Source organism: Paroedura picta, chromosome 5 (assembly GCF_049243985.1).
Source record: "Paroedura picta isolate Pp20150507F chromosome 5, Ppicta_v3.0, whole genome shotgun sequence".
NCBI classification, from domain to species: Eukaryota; Metazoa; Chordata; class Lepidosauria; order Squamata; family Gekkonidae; genus Paroedura; species Paroedura picta.
In genome coordinates, this window is record NC_135373.1 from 7756969 (window position 1) to 7784749 (window position 27781).

Consider the following 27781-nt stretch of genomic DNA (forward strand, 5'->3'; position numbering starts at 1 on the left):
GCTTGTTTGAGGCACTTTCTGATATCCTCACTCGTTCCCAATAATATCGTTTCCGATTTGGGGGGGGGATTTTTGAGAGGCACGCTTTGTGTTACAACTTTGAAAAAAAATTGTTTTATTTCTGGCTTTGCCTGCATGCATATCCGCCTATTCATCGCTCCATTAAGTTAGCCATTTTTAAAAAGAAATTTCCATCCCCGGGAAAAAGGCAGAGAGAGGCGGGTGCGAGGGCGGGATGAGGCAGGTGAGTTTGAGCCTCCATACTTTCCCTTTGCTGGTTGCCTGCTGGTTGATCTCCGGTAGCTAGCGCTAAATAGGTTGGTGAATCCACTTTGTGATTCCCAAACTCACGCTTTAAAATGGAGGATGATGTGAGCAGTCTGCTGACCAGATGATTGGATGGGGGTGACGTGATGCAGAGCGGCTGGAATCTAATGCCTACATTCAGTTAGGATTATAGTATAGTTATTGGATGAGGAAAAGCCCTAATTTTCAACTGTTCCTCCTCACAGTGTGCTGTAGTATTCTTCAACATTCTCTACATCCCTATAGGTGTTCTGGAGAAAAGATCTGCATCATCTGCATATCACATATGTGTAGATTATTATTATTAATATCATTATTTATTACATTTATAGTCCACCTTCCTACGAAGACTTACGGCAGTTTAAATAAAAATATATATCTATAAAATCCCATAACCCCCCCCTAGCCAGTATAACTCCCAAGATACCAAGAGGGCCAGGTCCCTCCTACCACCCAGAGCTGTATAGCACAGCACAAGGGGGAGTATCATTCTTATAGACATGGCCTCAACCATAGACTTGGTGGAACAACTTCATTTTGCCAGTCCTGTGTAAATCTGTCAGCTCCATCAGGGCCCTCAGCTCTTCTAGAACTCATTACTCCAGGTCAGGCACAAAAACATAAGGTCAAGGCCAGGTACCCACAGAGAGAAGGGCCCTGTGGGGGGCATAAGCAAATACGGGGTCATTCAGCTAGGCTGGGGCCAAGCCGCAAAGGGCCTTAATGGTCAGAACCAAGACCCTGAAATTGATCCTGGCCAAAACTGGCAACCAGTGTTGCTACCTCAGCACTAGCTGCATATGTGTCCTCAAAGATGATTCAGGGAGTAGCCTAGCAGCTGCTTTTGCTGCCACCTGGTTTTCTGGGACAAGGACAAGAATAGGCCAGCATAGAGTGAGGTACAGAAATCAAGTCTAGAGGTGATGTCACATGGATCACTGTGGCCAGACAGTCTGGGGGCTGGTAGGGCACTAGTAGCAGTGCTTGGCAAAGATGATAAATTACCATGTGTGCAACCCCTGTGACCCGTGCCTCCATTGCAAGAGAAGCATCCAGGATCACTCCCAAGTTCCTTGCTGTGGGTAAGATGTCAGAATGTTAGATGATTTAGAAGCCAATTTGGGTGGATGAAATTGGGGTCTTTAATATGCTTTACCATTTCATTTTTATAATACGGATAACCATGTCCTCCCCTTGCATGGATATTGCAACAACTCCTGTGACTTGAAAAAATACAGATAGATTCCAGGTTCGGGGGGGGAGGGAGAGGGGACAGTCAATGTGATACATCTGCCGCTGGTAGAAGCTTGGAAGTTGCTAGCATGATACACTGATTAACATGGTGAAACCAGAAACTTCCTGCGGTAAGGACTCCTAAGTTTGATAGTGTCAGCTGCCTAGTGTGGCCTCAGAACTTCAGGACAGATGGGATACACCAGTGATAATGGGCCCGTGTTAGAACCCAGGAAATGGTGGAGAATGCTGGTCTACTGGAAACAACTGGTGGTGGCTTGGAGTGGTTTCGCTGGTGCGGAATCGGCCTCAGTGACCTCACAGGCTTTTGGGCTTGGGGAATGGAAGTCGCTTGGTATAGAGCTTGAATCTGCATGGCAATCACTGTCAGGGGATAGCGTTAAACTGTCAGATTCTTAGAGCACATTGTCATGTGCAGGCTGTGATGCCTGTGGGACAGCTAAGTGACAAAACAGATGTAGGAACCAGTATGGTGCTTCTGAAACCCTGGGATCCTAGTTTAGCAGCGAAGTAGGAATGGAGCAAGTAGTTGCAGTTAAATGTTTGTTAAACTCCAGGTTGACTAATCCTTGTGATCTTCTGTGATACTTTTGGGACATTTGGGCAGGTCCAGAATTTCTCAGCAAAATCAGCAGTAGTTAGAACTGAGCTGAATTTCTTCAAGCAATGATGAAAATATCATTTTCTCCTGTGACCATCCAGGAAATCACACAAACCATTTTCCTGCAGTTGCAGTTTTCTTTTATTTATTTCTTTGCAAAGCTTTCCCCATTCCCCAAGGCTGTAACAGAACAGATTGTATTGTCCTGAGCCATTTGATTTAAGGCAACAAAATCAGTATCTAATCAAGAATTAATCTGGATAACACCACTGTGATTCGCAATGATCTATTGTCATTTGATTGGCTTGAATGAGCGCAGAGCAGGAAGTAGAGAAGAACGTAAGGCATCGTCATCGTGGTCCGGGGTCTTCACAAAAGTCATGTCCCTTATTAGCGCTACAATGCAAATGATAGATATTAGTACAAACATTCCCAATGAATCAGTGACTACAATAAGAAGCCACGACTTACGGGTGGCTTCAATTGCTGTCGTGGAGAAGTGATCCCAGCCGTTGAAAAAGCAAAGAAGCGTCTTTCTGATGCGCCACCCTGAAGGGCCTTTTGTTCTGAGGCTCTGTGAGGCACACTGTGCCTCTGTAGGGTGGGGGAGGAGTGGGCGTGTCTGACACCCATAAAAGGGGCTGAGTCTGTGTGCTCAGCCTCTTTCCTCCCTCGAGCAATAGTGGAAAGCTTCCCACCCTCTCTCGCTTTCTTTTATTCTGTTCCTTCGCGTTGCGTTCGGTGTTAGACTTTATTGTTAGGTTTTTTTCTTATGTTTATTGTCACAGTGGTGGGTTGGCATGAGGAGAATCCTTTTTGGGGGAACGGGTCTGTGCATCACTTTCCCTCCATCTTCAGGGGTCTCATTAAGAGATCGGCATTTATGTGAGCGGAATGCCAACCCTGCTGGGTGGGCAGGCTCGCATTTCCAGGTGGTTTGGGGAGACAGACAGAGGCTTATGCCCATTGGACCCTCGTTATACCACCTTCCCAGGGTGGGTCTACAGATGGGAAGGAGTCCCACCCTTAGGCTGATACCTAGGATGCCTTTTCAGGGTGCCATCTGAGACCTTGGGGTATTCATGGTGTGCTGACTGCATCATCGCTGGATTCTTCCTCATGCCACGCAAACTCTCCTAAGCCACCTTTCATCTTTATACAGAGAATACTGGGGAAAAGATATCTGAATATATAAAGGTGACTTTCATTTTGCCAATAACCACAATTTCATCCAGCAAGAGAAAGAAAGACATTTCAATGTCCACAAAGATATGCCTCATCTGACCTGCTATCCGCTGGCTACTCTCTTTGAGGAGCCAAGACAGGCAGGAATCTGGGGAAATATGGTTGCTCTCACTGTCCCCTAGCAACATTCCACTTTGGTTAATGAGAGCAGCCTGAAGCCATCAAATATCACCAGTTGTGCTCTGATCCTCCAACAGTCCCCCCACCAGTCAATAATCCCCCCTCCACTCATTTCCAGAAGATCCCATTCAGTTCTATATAATAGGAGCTGGTTATGGGACACAATGTCTCTATCTCTCCCTGTATACCCTTCCTATTTCATGATTTTGAACCCTGCTCATATTTACATGTCCCACCACAATGTATAAATACTCACAGAGCCTCCACCTGCACCACCTTCTGCCTCCTAAAAAGCAACAAGGATAACATGAATGTAAAAATGCTATTTAGGATCCTTGGTCTGTTTCACGAATTAGCACCAGTACTTCTCAGAGGCCTGCAACAAAGTCTAGAACACAGTCCTAAAGGCAGGAGATAAAGAGCTCTTGTCCCTTTTCCCCCCTACACCCATGGTTCGATGCCTGTGTCTTTAGATGAACCAGTCACTAAATCCAGAATCTGACATAGATGTAGGCTGTTGTTTTGTAGACCGTTTATGGACTGGTGGTTTCATGCCGGGCTGCAGGCTAGTGTTTTAGCCATGGCTGGTTGCCCCACCTCTTCCTCTACCCACATGGGGGAGCATTTGACCCAGTGCACCTCATCTGCCCCTGATCTGTGTTCCTGCATGGGATCTGGGGCAGTGAATTTCCCAATGCATAAATGGTCGTACACAGGGCCTGATTTTCCTATAGGCTAACTAGGCTTCAGCCTAGGGCCTCAAGGTCAAGAGGGGCCTATATTCAAATTGTTAGCAAAATTGAAATTACACTATTACACCAATCACAACATGTTTCATTTAACATATTGACCTATACCACAGTAATGATGTATTTTATTTCTTTTATTCTGTTCCTACGCGTTGCGTTTGGTGTTAGACTTGCTAATTTTTTTCCTTATGTTTATTGTCACAGTGGTGGGTTGGCATGTGGAGAATCCTTTTGGGGGGAACTGGTCTGTGTATCAGTTTCCCTCCATCTTTGCGGGTCTCATTAAGAGATCAGCATTTATGTGAGCGGAATGCCAACCCTGCTGGGTAGGCAGGCTCGCATTGCCAGGTGGTTTGGAGGGACAGACAAAGGCTTATGCCCATTGGATCCTCATTATACCACCTTCCCAGGGTGGTTTTCAGATGGAAAGGAGTCCCACCTTTAGGCTGATACTTAGGATGGCTCTCCAGGGTGCCATATGAGACCTTGGGATATTCATGGACTGCTGACTGCATCATCACTTTATTCTTCCTCATGCCAGGCAAACTCTCCTTTGCTAGGAAGGTAATAAAAGCTGTGGCCTTATTATTCCAAAATATCTTGGGTGGTGTCTTTTTATGCAAGCTACACACCTGCACTCCTGCAAAGCAATGCATCAGTGACTACCTTGGTAAACTTCTAAGACCATAATGAATGGCACTAAGGATGTGCCTTTTACAAAATCACTATTTATAATTTGGATTTGGAGAAAACCTTAAATACTAGTATTTTGGGTATTCAAGTTCCGATTCCATTTTGGGATTCAGGTTTCTATTTGGGGGAGAGGATTTTGGAATTGTTTACATTCCATAATTCCCTAGTCGGGATGATTTCAGAAACACTGGAGTGGCTGGGGGGTTTATTATTACTAAAATGACACCAGAATTACAGCAGCCCTATTGCCCTCTAAGTTTCAGATATGTTGGACAAAGAGATCCAGTTCTGTGGTCTCCTGAACAAGGTGTCAAGCAGTATCCCTTCTTGCCCTCATTGTTCCTTTTGGGAGAAATAGTCGAGGAAGCCAATAGCCAAACGCACATGAGGAAGCAATAAACAAAAGCTACAAATGAACTTTGAACCAGGAAGCCCAACAAAGCCAACATAAAACCAGAGTATCCCAACAGGGCCACAGGCCAATATGAGAAGCACAACACAGCCAGCAAATCCAAGAAGAACTTATTCAAGCTAGGGACACTGGCTGTGTTGGACCTGTAAAATCAAAGAATACCAGCAGAATCCAGGGCCAATAGAAAGCTTGTAAAGTTGAAGAGAAGAAAACAGTCACAGAAGCCTGAAAACACCAGCTATGAATACTTTTGGATATTCCTCAATAGTTCAGCAATATATTTGGTAATCTATATCTAGCCTTCTTGATGATGATGTCATTTACTCAGTCATGTCCGACCCTCAGCGATTCTATAGGAAAGTCTTTCTACCTTCTTCAGGGTCAGTTCTAAAGTTTTAGAATGCAATATCTGGGATATGAACCTCAAGGCACCTTTCATCTTGGAAAAACTTGGGAAAAGATATCTGAATAAATAAAGGTGAGTTTTATACCGTGGTCCAGAAGAGATTATATCTGGACGTTAAATGTGATAAGTTATAGGACTTTAAAAATAGAATTTGTTCCAGGAATAATTCGGGTCCAACACTTTATTACTTTAAATTACAGGTTTATAAAAAATAATTTAGAAATAAAATGGTCTCTTAATATTTCACTACTCGATCAACGGATCATTAGAGATTGTGAACAAATATTAATTGAATTTTTTGGAAAAGACCTTAGATAATTGAATCATACGGGATCCATGGAAGGCATACATAATAGGTATCTTGTTTGGAAGAAAAAGCATAAAGAAAAATCAAGATTTACACACACACACACACACACAAACATAAAGATTAAAGAATTGGAAATTTTAAAATGCCCAAATAATGAAATTATAATAGAAAAATAATGTATGGTTTAAAAAGTTCAATTGAGATCATATTAACAGAAGTAAACAAACAATGGATAGACAGTAAACAAGAGTATTTTGAATCGGCAAACAAACCAGGAAGGAGATTAGCTTGGGAATAGAAAGAGCTCAAAACATGTAACACTTTCCATAGGGTCTTTTGAGCCAACCACGAGTTTTTCATTGATAGAACTGAGACCTCACATGACCAACTGTGATACATAAATACTCACAGGTGCATCCTTGTTCTCACCTCCCTAAAAAGCAAAGAAGAATAACATGGATATTAAAATGCTATTTAGGGTCCTTGGTCTGTTTCACAATGTAGCATCAGTAACACTCAGGGGTCAGCAACAAAGCCTGGGACACAGTGCTAAAGACAGGAGACAAAGAGCGGCTGCGGCTAGACGCGGCCGCAATTGGCAGGCGGGGGAGGAAGGAGTAGGGACGGGAGCGGCAGAGCGCAGGCGCGCTCGGAACGTCGGACGGCGCAAGGGGCGGGGGCAAGGCGCTTATAAGCGCCACGTGCTCGGCCCCTCGTCCTCTTGCGCCGCGAGCTCCGAGGAAGACGCCCTCCCATCCTCCCTATATTACGGTTGTACTTTTCGTCACAGCTGCGGAATGGGGGGCACGAGGTGGAGCTTTGGTCCAGGGACCAGTTTGCGACTGGGACCTGAGGTGGGGGTCTCAATAAGAGACCGGCTGATACCGAGCGCGGCCTTACCCGGCTGGGAAGGCCAGGGGCTCGGAGCCAGGAGGTAAGGGTGGTTGTATGAGGCGGACGCCCAACAGCCATGACTGACCTCCTCCCAGGGGAGGGCTTCAAGGAGCAAGGGATCCTTCCTCCCGGCTGGGAGGAACGGGGAACCCAGGGCGCTCCTTGAGCCCATGTCAGCAGCTGGACGGCTGCGCGGGGAGGGCTCCACACCTCGTGCCAGGCCAACCCCTAGTTGTTGTTATTCAATAAAAGCTGTGGCCTTGTTCATGCCAAAGCCGGCTCGCGTATTATTATGACTGAGTTCCCCATGCCAGTCAAAGTCTTTGTCCCTGTCCCTTTGCCCATGAATCTGGCTTGATGAATGTAGTTTGTGTACTTTTATAACTGGTGTTGGGAGGCAGATTGTTCCTATACATGATTGCTCATGGTCAAACACTGCCTGTTTCAAATTGAAATCTGTGTGCAGATTTTGATTCTACTGGTTCAGGGCAGTTATTTTCAAAAGGGAAGTTACTGGCGGGTCTGAGGCAGATACTTATAAAGATAATAGCATCATATTTGTATGATACATATTCTAGAATACACTCAACCTCCCCCCCAATAAATGTTTGTTGTTGTTTCTTGCCATGTTTTCCCTCCCACACCTCTTACCAGGAGGCTCCCAGGTGTACTGAACTGTTTTGTTATGGTTCATGAAGAATAGGGGGCAGAAAAAATGTTCCACTTTGTGGGTCACTGCTAATGATGAGTATGTACCACAAAACATATGCTTCATTTTTTGGTTCATGGCCTAATCACAAACTGAACCGAACCAGGAGGCTTGCAGTGTTAACTGAACTGTGTGGTTTTGGTTCATGAAGAATAGGGAGAAGGAAGCATGAATTTAAAGGGAGTCAAAGACATTTAAACTAGTTCCAAGAACTTGGAGGGGTTTTGTGCAGATCAAGTCCGTTTAAACCAAAACCACGGCAGATATACATGCACCCACACAAAAAACGGCTGCGGCTCGGCACTGCTGCAATTGACGCCACGGGGGCGCCCAGTGATGATGCCCCTCCAAGGGTGTCATCAGGCCACGCTGTCGCGCGGCCGGAGAGGGGCGGGGGCGCCCGGCTATATATAGCCCGGGCGCTCGCTCCAAGGCCCTCTTCGTGCCGGACGCCACAGGAACAGTCACCCTCCCACCCTCCTGGTTTTGGTTGTTGTTAATTTCGTCGCAGCGCGGTCATGCTTGGTGGGGAGCCTGTTGGCAGGGAGGCCCGCTTGCGTGTGTGGCTCCCTGAGGTGGGGGTCTCAGTAAAGCAAAACATAATTGATAGAGAGCTTGTACATGGATTTATAATTTGGGACACATTTCAATGGAGTCCCCAGTCCACCACTGAAATGGGTCCCCCAAGCATGAATCCATAGCGAGCATGTTCCACTGTGAGGGTGGTGGCGGTATTTTGATTTTTCAGGAAGGTGGGATTGCATGGGAATGCAACCCAACTTCCGGCAAAAAAAAATGTAAAGCTCCAGACCACCCTACAATACCACAAAGCCTCTAAAGGACAGGGAGGAGCTGGATCTGGAAGGCCCAGCTCATCCCTTCCTCTGAGGCCTGCTAAGGGACAGGCTCCATTTGCCCCCATAGCAGGAAAAGGGAATGCAGATTCACCCATGTTCCCTTGTTGTTGTTGTTGTTAGGTGCGAAGTCGTGTCCGACCCATCACAACCCCATGGACAAGGATCCTCCAGGCCTTCCTGTCCTCTACCATTCCCCGGAGTCCATGTTCCCTTAGCTCAGGGCAAATGAGGGCCTGAAGTGCAGCAGGCTCCGGAGGGGGCTGGAATGGTGGCAATGTCATCTGGACACAGGGATTAGCCCTATGTCACCCTGTCCTATTCCACCCATGTGGACTAGGCCTGTATGGAGACAAGAAAAAGAATGGAACTGTTGTTTATGTAAAAGAGTGTTGCTAACCTAAACTTTTTTTTCTGAAAAGTATGTCATATATATTGTGTTAGAGGTGGAAACAGACAAAATGAAATTAATAGTAGTGGGGGAATGTGCACCCAATAATGGGAAAGAAAAATTTATAAGGAACTGAAGGGAGAGTTGGAAATTTTTCTTCTACAGAGATGTTATTAATGGGAGAATTTAATAAGATGGAAGATTCCTTGAAAGTTAAGAACTTGAGTGACAGGGGGAAAAGCTGGATTGACTCAGGAGAAAGTGCTTGATTATTGTTGTTGATTAAAAATGTACAGTTGGTAGATGTCTGGAGAGACAAAAAATATACATCAAATACATTTTCCTCTCTTTTTTTGGGCAAGACACTAATCTTGGTCCAAAAGTAGTTATATCTGGACTTCAAATATGATATATACCAGCAATAATTCTGGACCAAGACTTGGTTACTTTAGATTTCAGGTGGATAAAAAATTGTTTAGAAATAAGATGGTCTTTTGATAATATGTTACTACTTCCATAAGGAAGGCTGAGTGTCAAAGAATTGAGGGTTTTGAACTCTGGTGCTGGAAAAGATTGCGAGTCCCTTGGACTGCGAACAAACCAATCAGTCCTAGAGATCTGCCCTGACTGCTTCTTAGAAGGCCAGATCCTGAAGATGAAACAAATACTTTGGCCACCTCATGAGAAGGAAGAACTCCCTGGAGAAGAGCCTAATGCTGGGAGTGATTGAGGGCAAAAGAAGAAGGGGACGACAGAGAATGAGGTGGCTGGATGGAGTCACTGAAGCAGTAGGTGCAAACTTAAATGGACTCCGGGGAATGGTAGAGGAGGCCTGGAGGATCATTGTTCATGGAGTCGCAATGGGTCGGACACCACTTCGCACCTAACTACACTAGATCAAAGTATCGTTAGAGATTGTGAACAAGAACTAACTGATTTTTTGGGAGAAGACCTTAGATAACAATGCATAATTGAATTGTATGGGATTCAAGCAAAGTGTACATAAGAGGTATCTTGACAATGCATAGTATTTGGAAGGAAAGGAATAAAGAAAAAACAGTATTTACATTATAAAAATTAAGGAATTGGAAATGGAAATGTTAAAAGCCCAAATAATGAAATTATAATAGAAAAATAATGAATGGTTTAAAAAGTTCAATTGAGATCATATTAACAGAAGTAAACAAACAACTGATAGACAATAAACAAGAGTATTTCGAATCGGCAAACAAACCAGGAAGCTTGGAAATAGAAAGAGCTCAAAACATGTAACACTTTCCATAGAGTCTTTTGAGCCAAGCCAAGCATGAGTTCCCCCTTCAAGGATCGCTGCCTTGTTGTGGCAAGGGGGCTTGCGTAGTTCAGTGAAGCTATGAGCTATACCGTGCAGGGTCACCCAAGACGGACAGGTCATAGCTGAGAGCTCTGACAAAAGGTGATCCACTGGAGAAGGAAATGGCAAACCACTCCAGTATCTTTGCCATGAAAACTCTATGGACAGTTCCAATAGGCATAACGATATGACGCCGGAAGATGAGCCCCTCAGGTCGGAAGGTGTCCAATATGCTACTGGGGATGAGCAGACGGCTAGTACGAGTAGCGCCAGAATGAATGAAGCGACTGGGCCAAAGCCGAAAGGACGCTCAGTTGTGGAAGTAACTGGTGGCGAAAAGACAGTCCGATGCTGTAAAGATTTTTATTCCATAGGAACCTGGAATGTCAGATCCATGAATCAAGGTAAGCTGGACTTGGTCAAACAAGAAATGACAAGACTGAACATCGACATTTTAGGAATCAGTGAACTAAAATGGACAGGAATGGGTGAATTTAATTCAGATGACCATCAGGTATACTACTGTGGACAAGAATCTCGCAGAAGAAATGGAGTAGCCTTCATAATCAATAAGAGAGTAGGAAAAGCAGTCTTGGGATACAATCCCCAAAATGACAGAATGATCTCAGTTCGAATCCAAGGCAAACCATTCAACATCACAGTGATCCAGGTCTATGCCCCAACCACTGCTGCTGAAGAGGATGAAGTTGATCAGTTCTATGAAGCCCTACAACACCTTCTAGAAGCAACGCCAAAAAATGATGTGCTTATTATCATGGGGGATTGGAATGCTAAAGTAGGAAGCCAAAAGATAACCGGGATAACAGGCAAGTTTGGCCTTGGAGTACAAAATGAAGCAGGGCACAGGCTGGTAGAATTTTGTCAAGAGAATGCAATGGTCATAGCAAACACTCTTTTCCAACAACCCAAGAGACGACTCTACACATGGACATCACCAGACGGTCAACACAGAAATCAGATTGACTATGTGCTCTGCAGCCAAAGATGGAAAAGTTCTATCCAGTCAATAAAAACAAGACCAGGAGCTGATTGTGGTTCAGATCATGAGCTTCTTGTTGCAAAATTTAGGCTTAAATTGAAGAAAGTAGGGAAAAGCACTAGGCCACTCAGGTATGAACTAAATCATATCCCCGACGAATACACAGTAGAGGTGACAAATAGATTTAAGGAATTAGATCTGATAGACAGAGTGCCTGAAGAACTATGGACTGAGGTTTGCAACATTGTACAAGAGGTAGCAACTAAAACCATCCCAAAGAAAAAGAAATGCCAGAAATCAAAATGGCTGTCTGAGGAAGCTTTACAAATAGCTAAGGAGAGAAGGGAAGTGAAAGGCAAGGGAGAAAGAGAAAGATACACCCAATTGAATGCAGAATTCCAGAGAAAAGCTAGAAGAGATAAGAATGCCTTCTTAAATGAACAGTGCAAACAAATAGAAGAAAACAATAGAATGGGGAGGACCAGAGATCTTTTCAAGAAAATTGGAGATATGAAGAGAACGTTTCATGCAAAGATGGGTATGATAAGGGACCAAAATGGTAGGAACCTCACAGAAGCAGAAGAGATTAAACAAAGGTGGCAAAATTATACAGAACAACTATACAAGAGCGAGCTTAACATCCCTGATGACCACAATGGGGTAGTTACTGACCTGGAGCCAGACATCCTGGAATGTGAAGTCAAATGGGCCTTAGGAAGTCTGAGCAACAATAAAGCTAGTGGTGGTGACAGCATTCCAGTTGAACTATTCAAAATCTTAAAGGACGATGCAGTAAAAGTGCTACACTCAATATGCCAGCAAATTTGGAAAACTCAACAATGGCCACAGGATTGGAAAAGGTCAGTTTACATTCCAATCCCAAAGAAGGGCAATGCCAAAGAATGTTCAAACTACCGCACCATTGCACTAATTTCTCATGCCAGCAAAGTTATGCTCAAAATCCTACAAGCTAGGCTCCAGCAATATGTGGACCGAGAACTTCCAGAAGTACAGGCAGGATTTCGAAGAGGCAGAGGAACTAGAGATCAAATTGCCAACATACGCTGGATCATGGAGAAAGCTAGGGAGTACCAGAAGAACGTCTACTTCTGCTTCATTGACTATGCTAAAGCCTTTGATTGTGTGGAGCACAACAAATTGTGGCAAGTTCTTAAAGAGATGGGAATACCAGAGCATCTTATTTGTCTCTTGAGAAATTTATATGCAGGTCAAGAAGCAACAGTGAGAACTGAACATGGAATCACTGACTGGTTCAAAATTGAGAAAGGAGTCCGGCAAGGCTGTATACTGTCGCCTTGCCTATTTAACTTGTATGCAGAGCACATCATGAGAAATGCAGGATTAGAGGAGTCACAAATTGGGATCAAGATTGCAGGGAGAAATATCAACAACCTCAGATATGCAGATGATACCACTCTAATGGCAGAAAGTGAAGAGGAACTAAAGAGCCTGTTGATGCGGGTGATGGAGGAGAGTGCAAAAGTTGGCTTGAAACTCAACATCAAGAAAACAAAGATCATGGCATCCGGCCCTCTCAATTCCTGGCAAATAGATGGAGAAGAAATGGAGATAGTGACAGATTTTATTTTCCTGGGCTCCAAGATCACTGCAGATGGGGACTGCAGCAAAGAAATTAAAAGACGCTTGCTCCTGGGGAGGAAAGCTATGGCAAATCTAGACAGCATCCTAAAAAGCAGAGACATCACCCTGCCAACAAAAGTGCGTTTAGTCAAGGCTATGGTATTCCCAGTTGCAATGTATGGCTGCGAAAGTTGGACCATAAGGAAGGCCGAGCGTCAAAGAATTGAGGCTTTTGAACTCTGGTGCTGGAGAAGACTCTTGCGAGTCCCTTGGACTGCAAGGCGAACAAACCGGTCAGTCCTAGAGGAGATCAACCCTGACTGCTCTTTAGAAGGCCAGATCCTGAAGATGAAACTCAAATGTTTGGCCACCTCATGAGAAGGAAGGACTCCCTGGAGAAGAGCCTAATGCTGGGAGTGATTGAGGGCAAAAGAAGAAGGGGACGACAGAGAATGAGGTGGCTGGATGGAGTCACTGAAGCAGTAGGTGCAAACTTAAATGGACTCCGGGGAATGGTAGAGGACAGGAAGGCCTGGAGGATCATTGTCCATGGGGTCGCGATGGGTCGGACACGACTTCGCACATAACAACAACAACAACAAAGCATGAGTTTTTCATTGATAGAACTGGGATCTCACATGACCAACTGTGATACATAAATACTCACAGATGCATCCTTGCCTCCACCTCCCTAAAAAGCAAAGAAGAATAACATGGATATTAAAATGCTATTTATGGTCCTTGGTCTGTTTCACAATGTAGCATCAGTAACACTCAGGGGTCAGCAACAAAGCCTGGGACACAGTGCTAAAGACTGGAGACAAAGACTTCCTGTCTTTGTCCCTGTCCCTTTGCCCATGAATCTGGCTTGATGAATGTAGTTTGTGTACTTTTATAACTGGTGTTGGGAGGCAGATTGTTCCTATACATGATTGCTCCTGGTCATGTAGGACACTGCCTGTTTCAAATTGAAATCTGTGTGCAGATTTTGATTCTGCTGGTTCAGGACAGTTATTTTCAAATGGGAAGTTACTGGAGGGTCTGAGGCAGATACTTATAAAGATAATAGCATCATATTTGTATGATACATATTCTAGAATACACTCAACCCCCCCTCCCAAGAAACATTTGTTGTTTCTTCCCATGTTTTCCCTCCCACACCTCTTACCAGGAAACTCCCAAGTGAACTGAACTGTTTTGTTTTGGTTCATGAAGAATAGGGAGCTGAAAGTATGGTTTTAAAGAGTCCAAGATATATAAACCCTTCCAAGCAATCTGAAGGGGTTTAAATGGCCCCTGAGAAGGGATGTATCTTGGGGGGAGGGAAGCAAAACATGCCAAGAAACAAAACATGTTCCACTTTCTAGGTCACTGCTAATGATGAGTATGTACCACAAAACATATGCTCCATTTTTTGGTTCATGGCCTAATCACAAACTGAACCGAACCAGGAGGCTTGCAGTGTGAACTGAACTGTGTGGTTTTGGTTCATGAAGAGTAGGGAAAGGAAGCATGAATTTGAAGGGAGTCAAAGACATTTAAACTAGTTCCAAGAACTTGGAGGGGTTTTGTGCAGATCAAGTCCGTTTAATCCAAAACCACGGCAGATATACATGCACCCACATAATATCTATATGCTTTCCCTTTAGTTAAGTAGCACTTGAGTTGAATGCAGCTGTCCAATGCAAGGACACATTGTCTAATCCAGGGGTAGTCAAACTGCGGCCCTCCAGATGTCCATGGACTACAATTCCCCCTGGGAATTGTAGTCCATGGACATCTGGAGGGCCGCAGTTTGACTACCCCTGGATAGCTGAAATCTGACAGGCATCATATAGACCCCCCCCCCAGTAAAACAGATATTATAAATCATGCTGCAAAAATAGAGATTTGAAACACTTGCCATGCCTGGCATTTTCTAAGTTTAATAAGAGAGGGAAAATGCACTAGGCCATATATCTTTCAATGTGCGAGCCTAAAAGTCACGACATATATTTAAGAAGATACCTGCACTTCTAATACACTTAAGCTTTTATATATTTATTTATTTATTTGTTTATGTATTTTAAAGCTTTCATAAAGAGTATTAGCAAACATATTTGGTTGAGGCCCTCTAACATAAGGTCTGTACATTGAATTTATGGAGGAACTGTACGGGTATCTTAACCTATTTTATATATTTAGTCTACTCATATTCTAACTTACGGGCATCATCAAAACTCCAGAGAACTATATATAATGAATCATGAAGAGAAATTACAAAGTATTAAAATACTCACCATCATACCCTAAATATAATGAGAGGGGGAAAATGCATTAGTTCATATATTTTTTCCAGGTGCCAGCCTTATACCCATGACAGATATTTAAGAAGATACTTGCACTTCTCACTCACTTAAGATTTTAAAATTTTCATAAAGAGTATTAGTACATGTATTTGTTTAGACCAGCTAACATAATTTCCAAGGTCTGTACTAAGAGCAAAAATAGTGCTGAAGTTTATTTAAATTCTCACGTAAATAATGCAATGCAACTCAACTGAATTCATTTGAACACTGTAACCATTTCCTAATGTGTGTGTGAGTTTCTGCCAAGGGATTCAGCTGGTGATGCTTTCCCCATGCAATGAAAACGTGGAACCAGCCGTCCGTACACAATTCTGTTTTGAACTGAGATATGCATAAAAAGGAATCAAAGAGAAATCCCTCTTTTAAAAGAGGGGAGAAATGAAACAAAAATCAAAAGTGACTTATTAGATAAGTCCCCACAAAATAAGTTTCAAGGGAAATGGATCAAGACATTTGAATTTAGAGACCCAGGAAATATATGGCTGATGTGCCCTAACCCCCGGCCAGAGCAGTATTGTAATTGAGCAGGGGCTTTTCTGTGGCCTCCCTGTTGGCCAACTGTTTGGCAGAAGGGGAAAGTTCCCCACCCTCAAAAGGAATGCCCTCAGGCTCCCCTGCGTTGCTCGTGGAAATGCCTCCCCTCAGTCAGGGCCTGTCAGAGCCTCCTTTGCAGCAGGACTGAAGGGAGGGACGGGGGAGTGAGCACACTCACCAGCCTCCTGCCAGCTCTGTCAGGGTTCTGAGGTAATTTGCAGTTGGACTTGACAGTTAGGACAGCGTTGGGGCGAAAAGGGCTGGTGCAGCCTCATTCCCCTTGGCAGCCCTGCTGACCTCCTCTCCGTGCAGTGTTCAGGATCAGACTGGCAACCATGTCTCCAGATTGCCCTGGAACTCTGGTCTGTCCTGGTGAGGGCCCTATCAGAAGGCACTTTGCGCCTTCCAATTGTCCCCTCTGCTTGTCAGTCTGGGGCCAAGGGGCCAATCCGGGAGGTTTGATCACGGACACAGCCCACCCCAACACCCCTTACTCTTTTATTAAGAGGGAACAGATGCTTCCTATGTGTAACTCTTCCATAAGCTGAATCTCTCTCTTTTGCCATCTTATCTCTATCTCTTTGTATCTATCTGTTTATCTATCCATCTACCTAAACATGTTCTTCTGAAAATTGTGCATTTGCCATGCTTTCTACACTGGTCTATTTATTTGTTGAAGAAATTATAGGAGGAGAACAGAATCTGTTCCATAATTCCATATAGATCAAGTTTTAAAGGGCTCAGTGCCTCCATTTCAATCAGATGTTGGATGTTTAACATTTAAATATTTACAGTTATTTGTAACAGTAAATATTTTTCTTGTCATCTGAATCTTGCATCTCTGCACACAACGTTTTTAATAGATATACAGAGAGCACATTTCCTCAACAGCTAAATCTTTGCTTTTTAATCACTTTGCCATTTTTAAATGAAAAACCAAATGATCTAATCCAGGGTGGACAATGATTGGACATACATCTTTCTAAACTGAGAACATTATCTGTATGTTTTCCCTTGGATTACGTAGCCCTTTAGTTAGATGGGGCTGTCCTGTGCAAGGATACATAATGAGAACACTTGGGGAAATTCGACAGGAAACATATACACGTGCGAGAACAAAGTACGATGATTCATGCAGTAAAAGGAAAAGCATTTAAAATACTCACACCTACGAGTGAAACTTTCCAAATTTAATGAGAGAGAGGGGAAATCCACTAATTCCTGCATTTCTAAAAGTGGCAGCCTTATCCACAAGACATATTAAAGAAGATGGCTGCACTTCTAATTCAGTTAAGGTTTTAAAACCTTCAGAAAGACTGTCTGTAAATATTAGTTTTAGCCCCATTAACACTATTATTTCCCAGGTCTGTATGAAACAACCTAAATGAAACAAGTCAAGACTATTATCAAAAATATGGATTTTTAAAGATAATCCATCTCCCCTCCCAATGCTCCCCAGATGCAATTGAAAGTATGGAAAACATAGATTCTCTGCGGTATGCTTTCCCCCTGAATACTGTGTACTGGCTGTGCATTCTGCATTGTTTTGTTTCTTTGTTGAACGAGACTTTGTTGAATAGAGACAACTTCCTAGTGCTAAAATTTCCTGACTATACACCTCCTTCTATTGGTCAATCAAAAGTATCCATCTTGGTTTTTACAGATGATATTACACTGATCTTGCAGCCGTGAATAGTCCTTGAAAGGCCACTAAGCAGCTTAGATCCTTTTTGCGAGCAAGAGGTCCTAACTACACATAAGGTTTTAAAACATTCAGAAAGACTGTCCATAAATATATTAGTTTTAGCCCCACTAACACTACTATTTTCCGGGTCTGTATGAAACAAAATAAGAAACCAATCAAGACTATTATCAAAAATATTGCTTTTTTAATATCACAATTTTTTTTAGGGAACTGGATCAAGAAATATGAATTAAGAGACCCTGGAGGGATTTGACTGATTGACCTCTATTTCCAGGATAGTAATTTGTAATCTTCTCCCTAGGTCGCCCAGTTCATCCACGCTGGGACCAATAAAGTGGAGTATACTTTATAGAGAAACTGTATGGGTATCTTACCTCATTTAATATTTTAATTCTAATAATATTGTATTTTACAGGAATCATCTGACCCCAGAGCACAATATATTATGAATCATGAATCAAAAATAGAATTTTTTAAAATACTCACAGAAATAGGTTTCTACATTTAATGAGAGAAAGAAAATGCATTAGTTTACGAATTATAGATTACTTCCTAGTGCGACATTACCCAACTATACACTTCATTCCCCGGGGAGGGCGGTATATAAATATAATAAATAAATAAATAAATAAATAAATAAATAAATAAATAAATAAATAAATAAATGAATGAATGAATGAATGAATGAATGAATGAATGAATGAATTGAATCCATCTTTGTTTATGCACATGACAATACCCTAGTCTTGCGGACCAGAATAAGCCTTGGAATGCTACTGAACAACTTGGACACTTTTTGTGAGGAAGGGGGATTAACTATAAATGACTCAAAAACTAAGGTCTTTAGGAAAGAGCGAAAAATGTGCCTGGATCATTCTAGGTAAACCTGTTGAGCAATGAAGCACATCTAAGTCATTTAGACCAAAGATGCCTGATTGCCTGTCAAAGTATTCCAGAGTGGTCCATTAATTTTATATTGGGCTGTAATTGACATTTCTTCTTATTGCTTTAATATTGGAAATGCATTGGTTTTTGATAGTTCTGTACTAAGCTATAATTAATTTAGTGATAATTATTTACAGTTGATGATTAAATGAACTAGATCTGAGTAATATGAATAAACTAGGGGCAAATCCCGTTGTATCCAAGAATACAATGGGTGCTAGAGCTTGGCAGTGGGAAGAGGAAGGGGAGGAGTTGTCCAGTCTGTAAGCGCATGAGGTTGAATGTGTATGTTGTGTGGGAGTTGTGGTGGCATGGTGGCAAATGAGGGTATAGGTGGGGAGATATAGGTGTCAAGAACCTGTGGTGTGGAATGTTCGTTGAGTACGGGAGAGGACTGACCTTTGGGAATTTTGGCATAGTGGTTACAGATGAGGTTTCCAGAGCCATGTCCTCAGATATGTGAAGGGAAAATCAGACTGGAGACTCTTCTTAGGGGAAGATTACATGGCAACCCCCCCATTTCTGTGTAATTTCCCTTCTTGTGTGAATTAGGCCAGATTCACCGAAATGCCCCTCTGCCCTAATACACATGGGATAGTCACTAGGGTTGTGTGATTCGGCCACTTCGTTGGCCGTTCCCTTCGGGTGCAGCCAGCGCCACGCCGCGGGGGGGGGGTGAGGGTGGTGCCGGCAGCGGCATGACAGAGAGCGCAACCACGCAGGAGCGGAATTCCGCAGAACTGGGAGGAATTGGTTGTCATGTAATCTTCCCCTAAGAAGAGTCTCCAGTCTGATTTTCCCTTCACATATCTGATGACATGGCTCTGGAAAGCTCATCTGAAAGAAAATGCATTAGTTTACGAATTATAGATTACTTCCTAGTGCGCCATTATCGAACTATACACTTCATTCTATAGGTCAATCTAAACCACCATGAGCCCCTGGGGAGGGCAGTATATAAATATAATAAATAAATAAAGTATCCATCTTTGTTTATGCACATGACAATACTTGCAGACCAGAATAAGCCTTGGAAGGCTACCGAAGAACTTGGACACTTTTTGTGAGGAAGAGGGCCTAACTATAAATGACTCAAAAACTAAGGTCTTTAGGAGACAGTGAAAAATCTGCCTGGATCATTCTAGGTAAACCTGTTGGGCAATGAAGCACATCTAAGTCATTCTTTAGACCAAAGATGTCTGACTGCCTGTCAAAGTCATCCAGAGTGGTCCATTAATTTTATATTGGGCTGTAATTGACATTTTTTCTTATTGCTTTAATATTGGAAATAAATTGGTTTTTGATAGTTCTGTACTAACCTATAATTAATTTAGTGATAATTATTTACAGTTGATGATTAAATGAACTAGTTTTGAGTAATATCAATAAATAACGTTGACTTCTGTGAGATAAAATAATAGCATAATACAGATAATAGAATATAAAGAATATTTTTAAGGTGTTAAATATTCAATAAACTAGTCTAATTAATGTTAAGACATTTTCTATGTTCCTAGCAATGCTTTCCAGATGCAATGGAGAATGTGATTATTAGATGCTTCCTATGTGTAACTCTGTCATAAGCTGAATCTCTCTCTTTCGCCATCATATATTTATCTCATTTAAACATGTTCTCCTGAAAACTGTGCCTTTGCCATGCCTTCTGCATCGGTCTATTTATTTGTTGAAGAAATATTGAAGGAAAACACAACTGTTCCATAATTCCCCATAAAGTAAGATTTGGAGGGCTCAGTACCAAAATTGCAATCAGATGTAAGTTGTTTGATGTGTAAAGAGTTACAAATATTTACAGAAATATTTTTTTTCTTATCTGCTGAATCTTGCATCTCTGCACAAAATGTTTTTAATGGACATACAGAGAACACATTTCCTCAACAGCCAACTCTTTCCTTTTTATTGTTTGCCATTTTCAAATGAAAAACCAAAACTAAATTGAGAGCATTACCACCATCAAATGTGGGGGCATTTATACACGGACCCCTAAATTATCTGTATGTTTTCCCTTGGGTTACATAGCCCTTGAGTTAGATGGGGCTGTCCTGTGCAAGGATACGTAATGAATACACTTGGGGGAAATCTGACAGGAAACATATACACGTGCAAGAACAAAGTACGTTGATTCATGCAGAAAAACCAAAAGCATTCAAAATACTCACATCTACGAATGGAACTTTCCAAATTTAATGAGAGAGGGGGAAATCCACTAATTCCTGCATTTCTCAAAGTGGCAGCCTTATCCACAAGACAGATATTAAAGAAGTTGCCTTCACTTCTAATTCAGTTAAGGTTTTAAAACCTTTCAGAAAGACTGTCCGTAAATATATTAGTTTTAGCCCCACTAACACTATTATTTACCAGTTCTGTATGAAACAGCCTAAATGAAACAAGTCAAGACTATTATCATAAATATGGATTTTTTAAAGATAATCCATCTCCCCTCCCAAAAGTTTCGAGGGAACTGGATCAAGAAATATGAATTTAGAGACCCGGAGGTATTTGACTGATGTGGCCCTATCCAGACTAAGATCCTAACTACCAAAACTACGATCTGCACAAATGCTTTGGTCACTATTTCAATGGGGGGAAATACCAGGCCTAAAGGGAATTATAGTGCAGCCCACTAAACTATTATGCATGTGTTACAGGAATGTGAGTTTGGTCCTTTTAGAGTGATGTGATGTGATGTGATGGGGAACACTGAATGCTCCCCAGATGCAATTGAAAGTACTGAAAATTTAGATTCTCTGCACTATGCTTTCCCCCTGAATACTGTGTGTTCGCTGTGCATTCTGCATTGTTTTGTTTCTTTGTTGAACAATGTATATTATTATCGGACCTCCACCTACAAACATTTATCTGTACGTATCTGTACGTATACCACCCGCTCTATTTCAAGGATAGGAATTTATAAACTTCTCCCTAGGTCGCCCAGTTCATCCACGCTGGGACCAATGAACTGGAGTATACTTTATAGAGGAACTGTATGGGTATCTCTGTCGTCCCCTTCTTCTTTTGCCCTCGATCGCTCCCAGTAATAGGCTCTTCTCCAGGGAGTCCTTCCTTCTCATGAGGTGGCCAAAGTATTTGAGTTTCATCTTCAGGATCTGGCTTTCTAAAGAGCAGTCAGGGCTGATCTCCTCTAGGACTGACCGGTTTGTTTGCCTTGCAGTCCAAGGGACTCGCAAGAGTCTTCTCCAGCACCAGAGTTCAAAAGCCTCAATTCTTTGACGCTTGGCCTTCCTTATGGTCCAACTTTCGCAGCCATACATTACAACTGGGAAGAACATAGCCTTGACTAAACGCACTTTTGTTGGCAGGGTGATGTCTCTGCTTTTTAGGATGCTGTCTAGATTTGCCATAGCTTTCCTCCCCAGGAGCAAGTGTCTTTTAATTTCTTTCCTGCAGTCCCCATCTGCAGTGATCTTGGAGCCCAGGAAAATAAAATCTGTCACTATCTCCATTTCTTCCCAATCTTATTAGATAAGTCCCCACAAAATAAGTTTCAAGGGAAATGGAACAAGACATTTGAATTTAGAGACCCAGGAAGTATATGGCTGATGTGCCCCATGCAGACTAAGATCGAAAACACAGAAATAAGATCTGCAAAAATCATAGAATCATAAAGTTTCGAACTGATTTGGTATAATAGTATATATGTTCAAATGAAGGATCTCTCTCTGCTAAGAACTCTCCTTCGATTGGTGCTCCTATAAGAACTTGTTTAATAATTCTCCCTCCCTGTTAGTATTAGTGTTAAGTATAAATCCTTGTATTTTTCATTTCTGTAGAGGCTATTGAAAGTATTGATTTTTTTTGCTATTTTGACAGCTGATTGATTCTGCCAGCTAACCACTGTAAACAAAGGAAGGCTCTGACTCACCAGGGCTGTGGTTTGGCAGGAAGAGGAGCTGGCACCAAAGTTAGAACACTGAGGATGACCTGCAGTGGAATGTCAAGCTGGCTTGACACATGGGTGTCAGGCACATGGGTGGGGAGAAGAGGCAGGCCATTAAATATTGCCACTTGCAGTGGTCTGGCCTCTTTCGCCCAAAGCTGCAACGAAAGAGGGATTCCCTCCCAGTCGTCCTATAATTCTGGTTCTTTGTCAGCAATATATCATTTTTCTGTCTGGGTGGTTGTTCTTTGTATTTTACTTGTTTTCCCATTGTCATAACTTGTGAGACAGCTTAGGTGGAGTCAAATTTTCTGGAGAGATCCGGCCTACGCCCCGGACTCCCAGGATTGGGGGCCTCCTACGAGATGGCAGGGAGTGACTGGTCCTGGCACATGGTAGGCAGGCCAGGGACTCACACCAGTGGGTGGCCCAAAGTGGACCAATGGGTGTGTGCACCCCCAGAGGTAGTTTCTGTAGGACACATCCCTTAAAGGGGATCCTAGTTGAAAAGGAACCCATGCTTCTGGCTGGGAGAAGGGAGGGCTATCTTATGAATCATGAAAATCAAGAAAAAAAATTACAAAGGATTTAAAATACTCACCATCGCCGTTTCCTAAATATAGTGAGAGGGGGAAAATGCATTAATTCATATATTATTCATGCCTTATACCCATGACAGATATTTAAGTAGACACCTGCACTTCTCATTCACTTAAGCTTTTAAAACATTATTTTTTGTATTTTTTACATTTTATTATGCTTATGAACATCTACAAATAACAACATCACCACTGAAGAAAAAGAAACCCAACATAAAACACATACAAAAATAATACAAACATCACAATCACAACTTAAAATTTGACTTCCCACCCAGCTCACCTTCCTGGACAAATAAACCCTCCCCCTGTGCTAAGAAAAATTAATTAGAGTTATCTGCTGCTTCACTTTCTTTATGTTTTGTAAAATTTTGCAGAATCTGGAAAGATTTTCTTCATGTAGTTCCAGAAGAACCTTTAGACCTTCTAACCCAAGAAACTATTTTCCATGTGTTACAGGACTATGAGTGTGGTGCTTTCTAGAGTGATATGATGGAGTTCATTGAACAGTCCCCAGATGTTGCTGAGAGTATTGAAAATTTAGATTATCTGCACTGTCAGCAGTGCTGGTTCTTCTGGACCTGTCGGCTACTTTTGACATCATGGATCATGAACTGTTGGTCCACCGCCTCGCTGGCACAGGGATGCGGGGCACAGCTCTATGCCAGAAACGCTCCTTTCTCCAGGACCAGACCCAGAGGGTAGCAGTGGGGGATGAGTTCTCGCGCTCCTACAGACTTCCTTGTGGGGTCCCCCAGGGTGCGGTCCTCTCCCCCACATTGTTTAACATCTTTATGCGCCCTCTGGCACTGCTGGTGCAGAGTTTTGGGCTGGGTTGCCACCAGTACGCTGATGACACCCAGCTCTATCTCCTTATGGACGGCTGCCCAGACTCCCCCCCGGAACCATTTGCCAGATGTTTGGAAGCGGTGACAGAATGTTTCGAGCAGAGTCGCCTGAAACTCAACCCCTCCATGACGGAGGTCCTGTAGCTGGGTCGTAGGGGGCGGGACCAGGAAGTGCGCTTACCCACCCTGGCAGGGACGCAACTTACCATCACGTCACAGGCCAGGAATTTGGGTGTGATCATTGACGCCTCCCTGACTTTGGAGGCGCAGGTCAAAAAAGTAGCAGGCCAGGCATTTTTCCACCTTCGCCAGGCCCGACTACTAGCGCCCTACCAGTCCTCCGAACACTTAGCCACAGTGATCCATGCAGCGGTCACCTCCAGAATAGATTTCTGTAACTCGCTCTACGCGGGCCTTCCCTTGTCCTTGATCCGGAAACTTCAGCTAGAGCAAAACGCAGCTGCTAGGGTCCTCACTGACACACCTTGGAGGGCCCACATCCAGCCAGTGCTGAGGCAGCTGCACTGGTTACCAATTGCTGCCCGGATCCAGTTCAAGGTTTTGGTTCTAACCTTCAAGACTTTACGCGAATTGGAACCCAGATACCTGAGGGACCACCTATCGCCCTATGCCCCTTGCAGGGCCTTGCGCTCTGCGGGTGAAAATCCGCTGGTCATTCCCGGCCCTAAGGAAGCACGCCTGGCTTCGACCAGGGCCGGGACCTTTTCAGTCCTTGCCCCCGCCTGGTGGAATGAGCTCCCGGGAGAGCTGCGGGACGTGCAGGATCTTTCATTGTTCTGCAGGGCCTGCAAAACGGAGCTCTTCCTCCAGGTTTATGGTTGAGGCCAAGGCTGATAATATAAACCTATGCCCCCCTCCTGGGATTTGAGATTGGGACCTGAAGTAAACATCATCAGGACCTGAAGTAAACATCATCAGGACCTCCTCTCCACCCGCCAGTAGTGGGAGGGGGGGAAGTTGAGTTGCCGATCTTGCCATGTTGGTAATGCTGGTAATGTTATTATTGTTTTATTGGGGTTTAACGGGGATTTTAGGATGTTGGAACCCGCCATGAGCCGCAAGGGAGTGGCGGGGAATAAATCTAATAATAATAATAATAATAATAATAATAATAATAATAATAATAATAATAAATCTCTCTCTGTCTCGATCAAATGCTTCCCCCCTGAAAACTGTGTGTTTACTGTGCTTTTTGCTTTGGTTTGTTTCTTTGTTGAACAAAGCATATTGTTATTGGGCCATCCCCTAAACACATTTATCCATATGTATTGATGGATGTCTACTGCCCCCTCTATTTCCAGGATAGGAATTTGTAATCTTTTCCCCAGGTTGCCTTGTTTACCCACCCTGGGACCAATGAAGTATTTAAGAAGATACTTACACTTCTCACTGCCTGTTTGAAATTGAAATCTGTGTGCAGATTTTGATTCTGCTGGTTCAGGGCAGTTATTTTCAAAGGGGAAGTTACTGGAGGGTCTGAGGCAGATACTTATAAAGATAATAGCATCATATTTGTATGATACATATTCTAGAATACACTCAACCCCCCCCCCAAGAAACGTTTGTTGTTTCTTGCCATGTTTTCCCTCTCACACCTCTTACCAGGAAGCTCCCAGGTTTACTGAACTGTTTTGTTTTGGTTCATGAAGAATAGGGTTCATGACGGGGAACGCTGAAGTATGGTTTTGAACAGTCCAAGATATATAAACCCCTTCCAAGCAATCTGAAGGGGTTTAAATCGCCCCTGAGAAGGGATGTGTCTTGGGGGTGAGGGAAGCAAAACATGCCAAGAAACAAAAAATGTTCCACTTTGTGGGTCACTGCTAAAGATGAGTATGTACCACAAAACATATGCTTCATTTTTTGGTTCATGGACTAATCACAAACGGAACCGAACCAGGAGGCTTGCAGTGTGAACTGAACTGTGTGGTTTTGGTTCATGAAGAGTAGGGAGAGGAAGCATGAATTTGAAGGGAGTCAAAGACATTTAAACTAGTTCCAAGAACTTGGAGGGGTTTTGTGCAGATCAAGTCCGTTTAATCCCAAACCACGGCAGATATACATGCACCCACACAATTTCTATATGCTTTCCCTTGGGTTAAGTAGCACTTGAGTTGAATGCAGCTGCAGTGGAAAGTCAAGCTGGCTTGACACATGGGTGTCAGGCACATGGGTGGGGAGAAGAGGCAGGCCATTAAATATTGCCACTTGCAGTGGTCTGGCCTCTTTCACCCAAAGCTGCAACGAAAGAGGGATTCCCTCCCAATCGTCCTATAATTCTGGTTCTTTGTCAGCTATATATTATTTTTCTGACTGGGTGGTTGTATTTTGTATTTTATTTGTGAGACAGTTTAGGGGGAGTCAGATTTTCTGGAGAGATCCGGCCTACGCCCGGGACTCCCAGGATTGGGGGCCTCCTATGAGATGGCAGGGAGTGACTGGTCCTGGTACTTGGTAGGCAGGCCAGGGACTCACACCAGTGGGTGGCCCAAAGTGGATCAATGGGTGTGTGCACCCCCAGAGGTAGTTTCTGTAGGACACATCCCTTAAAGGGGATCCTAGTTGAAAAGGAACCCATGCCTCTGGCTGGGAGAAGGGAGGGCTATCTTATGAATCAGGAATCAAAAATACAAAATTTTTAAATACAGGCACCTTTTCTAAATTTAATGAGAGAAAGGAAATGCATTAGGATATGGAGTAGAGACTACTTCCTAGTGCTAAAATTTCCTGACTATACACCTCCTTCTATTGGTCAATCAAAAGTATCCATCTTGGTTTTTACAGATGATATTACCCTGATCTTGCAGACGTGAATAGTCCTTGAAAGGCTACTAAGCAGTTTAGATCCTTTTTGTAAGCAAGAGGTCCTAACTACACATGACTCAAAGACTAAGGTCTTTAGGAGAGAGCCAAAAAAATTTCCTGGATCATTCTAGGTAAACCTGTCAAGCAATGCTGCACATCTGAATCATTCTTTGGACCAATGTTGCCCGACTAACTGTCAAATTAATCCAGAGTGGGGCATTAATTTTGTTTTGGGCTGTAATTGACACTTCTTGTTATTGCTTTAATTCTTGGAAATGCATTGGTTTTTAATACCTCTATACTAACCTATAATTAATTTAGCGATAATTATTTACAGTTGATGATTAAATGAACTAGATTTGAGTAATATGAATAAATAACTAGTTGATTTCTGTGAGATAAAATAATAGCATAATATAGATAACAGAATATAAAGAATATTTTTAAGGTGTTAAATATTCAGTGCAGGGTAAAATGGTTTAATTAATGTTTATAAAGTTAAGACATTTCCTATGTTTCTTGCATTGCTTTCCAGATGCAATGGAGAATGTTATTATATACTTCCTATGTGTAACTCTGCCATAAGCTGAATCTCTCTCTTCACCATCATCTCTTTGTATCTATCCGTCTATTTAAAGATGTTTTCCTGAAAACTGTACCTTTGTCATGCCTTCTGCATTGATCTATTTATTTGTTGAAGAAATATAGAAGGAGAACACAAGCTGTTCCATAATTTGGAGAACTCAGTACCAAATCTTTAATGAGATGTAAATTGTTCAACGTAGAATGATTTACAGTTATTTATAACAGTATATTTACAAATATACTGTTTGTATACTTTATAGAAATGTTTGTATACTTTACAGAAATATTTTTTCTTACCAGCTGAATCTTGCATCTCTGCACAAAATGTTTTTAATGGATATACAGAGAACACATTTCCTCAACAGCCAACACTTCACTTTTTATTGTTTGCCATCAATCATGACAGATATTTAAGAAGATACTTACACTTCTCATTCACTTAAGCTTTTATTTATTTATTTATTTGTACATTTATTTTAAGGATTCATAAAGAGTATTAGCAATTTTATTTGTTTAAGCCCTCTAACATAACTTCCCAGGTCTATACTTAGAGCAGAAATAGGGCTGAAGTTTATTTCAGTTCTCAAGTAAATAAC

At 42.6% G+C, this 27781-nt stretch overlaps 1 long non-coding RNA gene across 1 annotated transcript in view; it reads right to left on the minus strand.

Annotated features, from left to right (window-relative positions):
* Positions 1 to 2330: 2330 nt before the first annotated feature.
* The window catches only part of LOC143838915 (uncharacterized), a 71020-nt gene continuing 45569 nt past the window's right edge, over positions 2331 to 27781 (minus strand). Inside the window, exons 2-4 of the long non-coding RNA XR_013231475.1 lie at positions 6506 to 6529; positions 3783 to 3812; positions 2331 to 2557 (exon numbers count right to left, since the gene is read on the minus strand). This is a non-coding gene — a long non-coding RNA (uncharacterized LOC143838915). The remainder of the gene's footprint in view (positions 2558 to 3782; positions 3813 to 6505; positions 6530 to 27781) is intronic.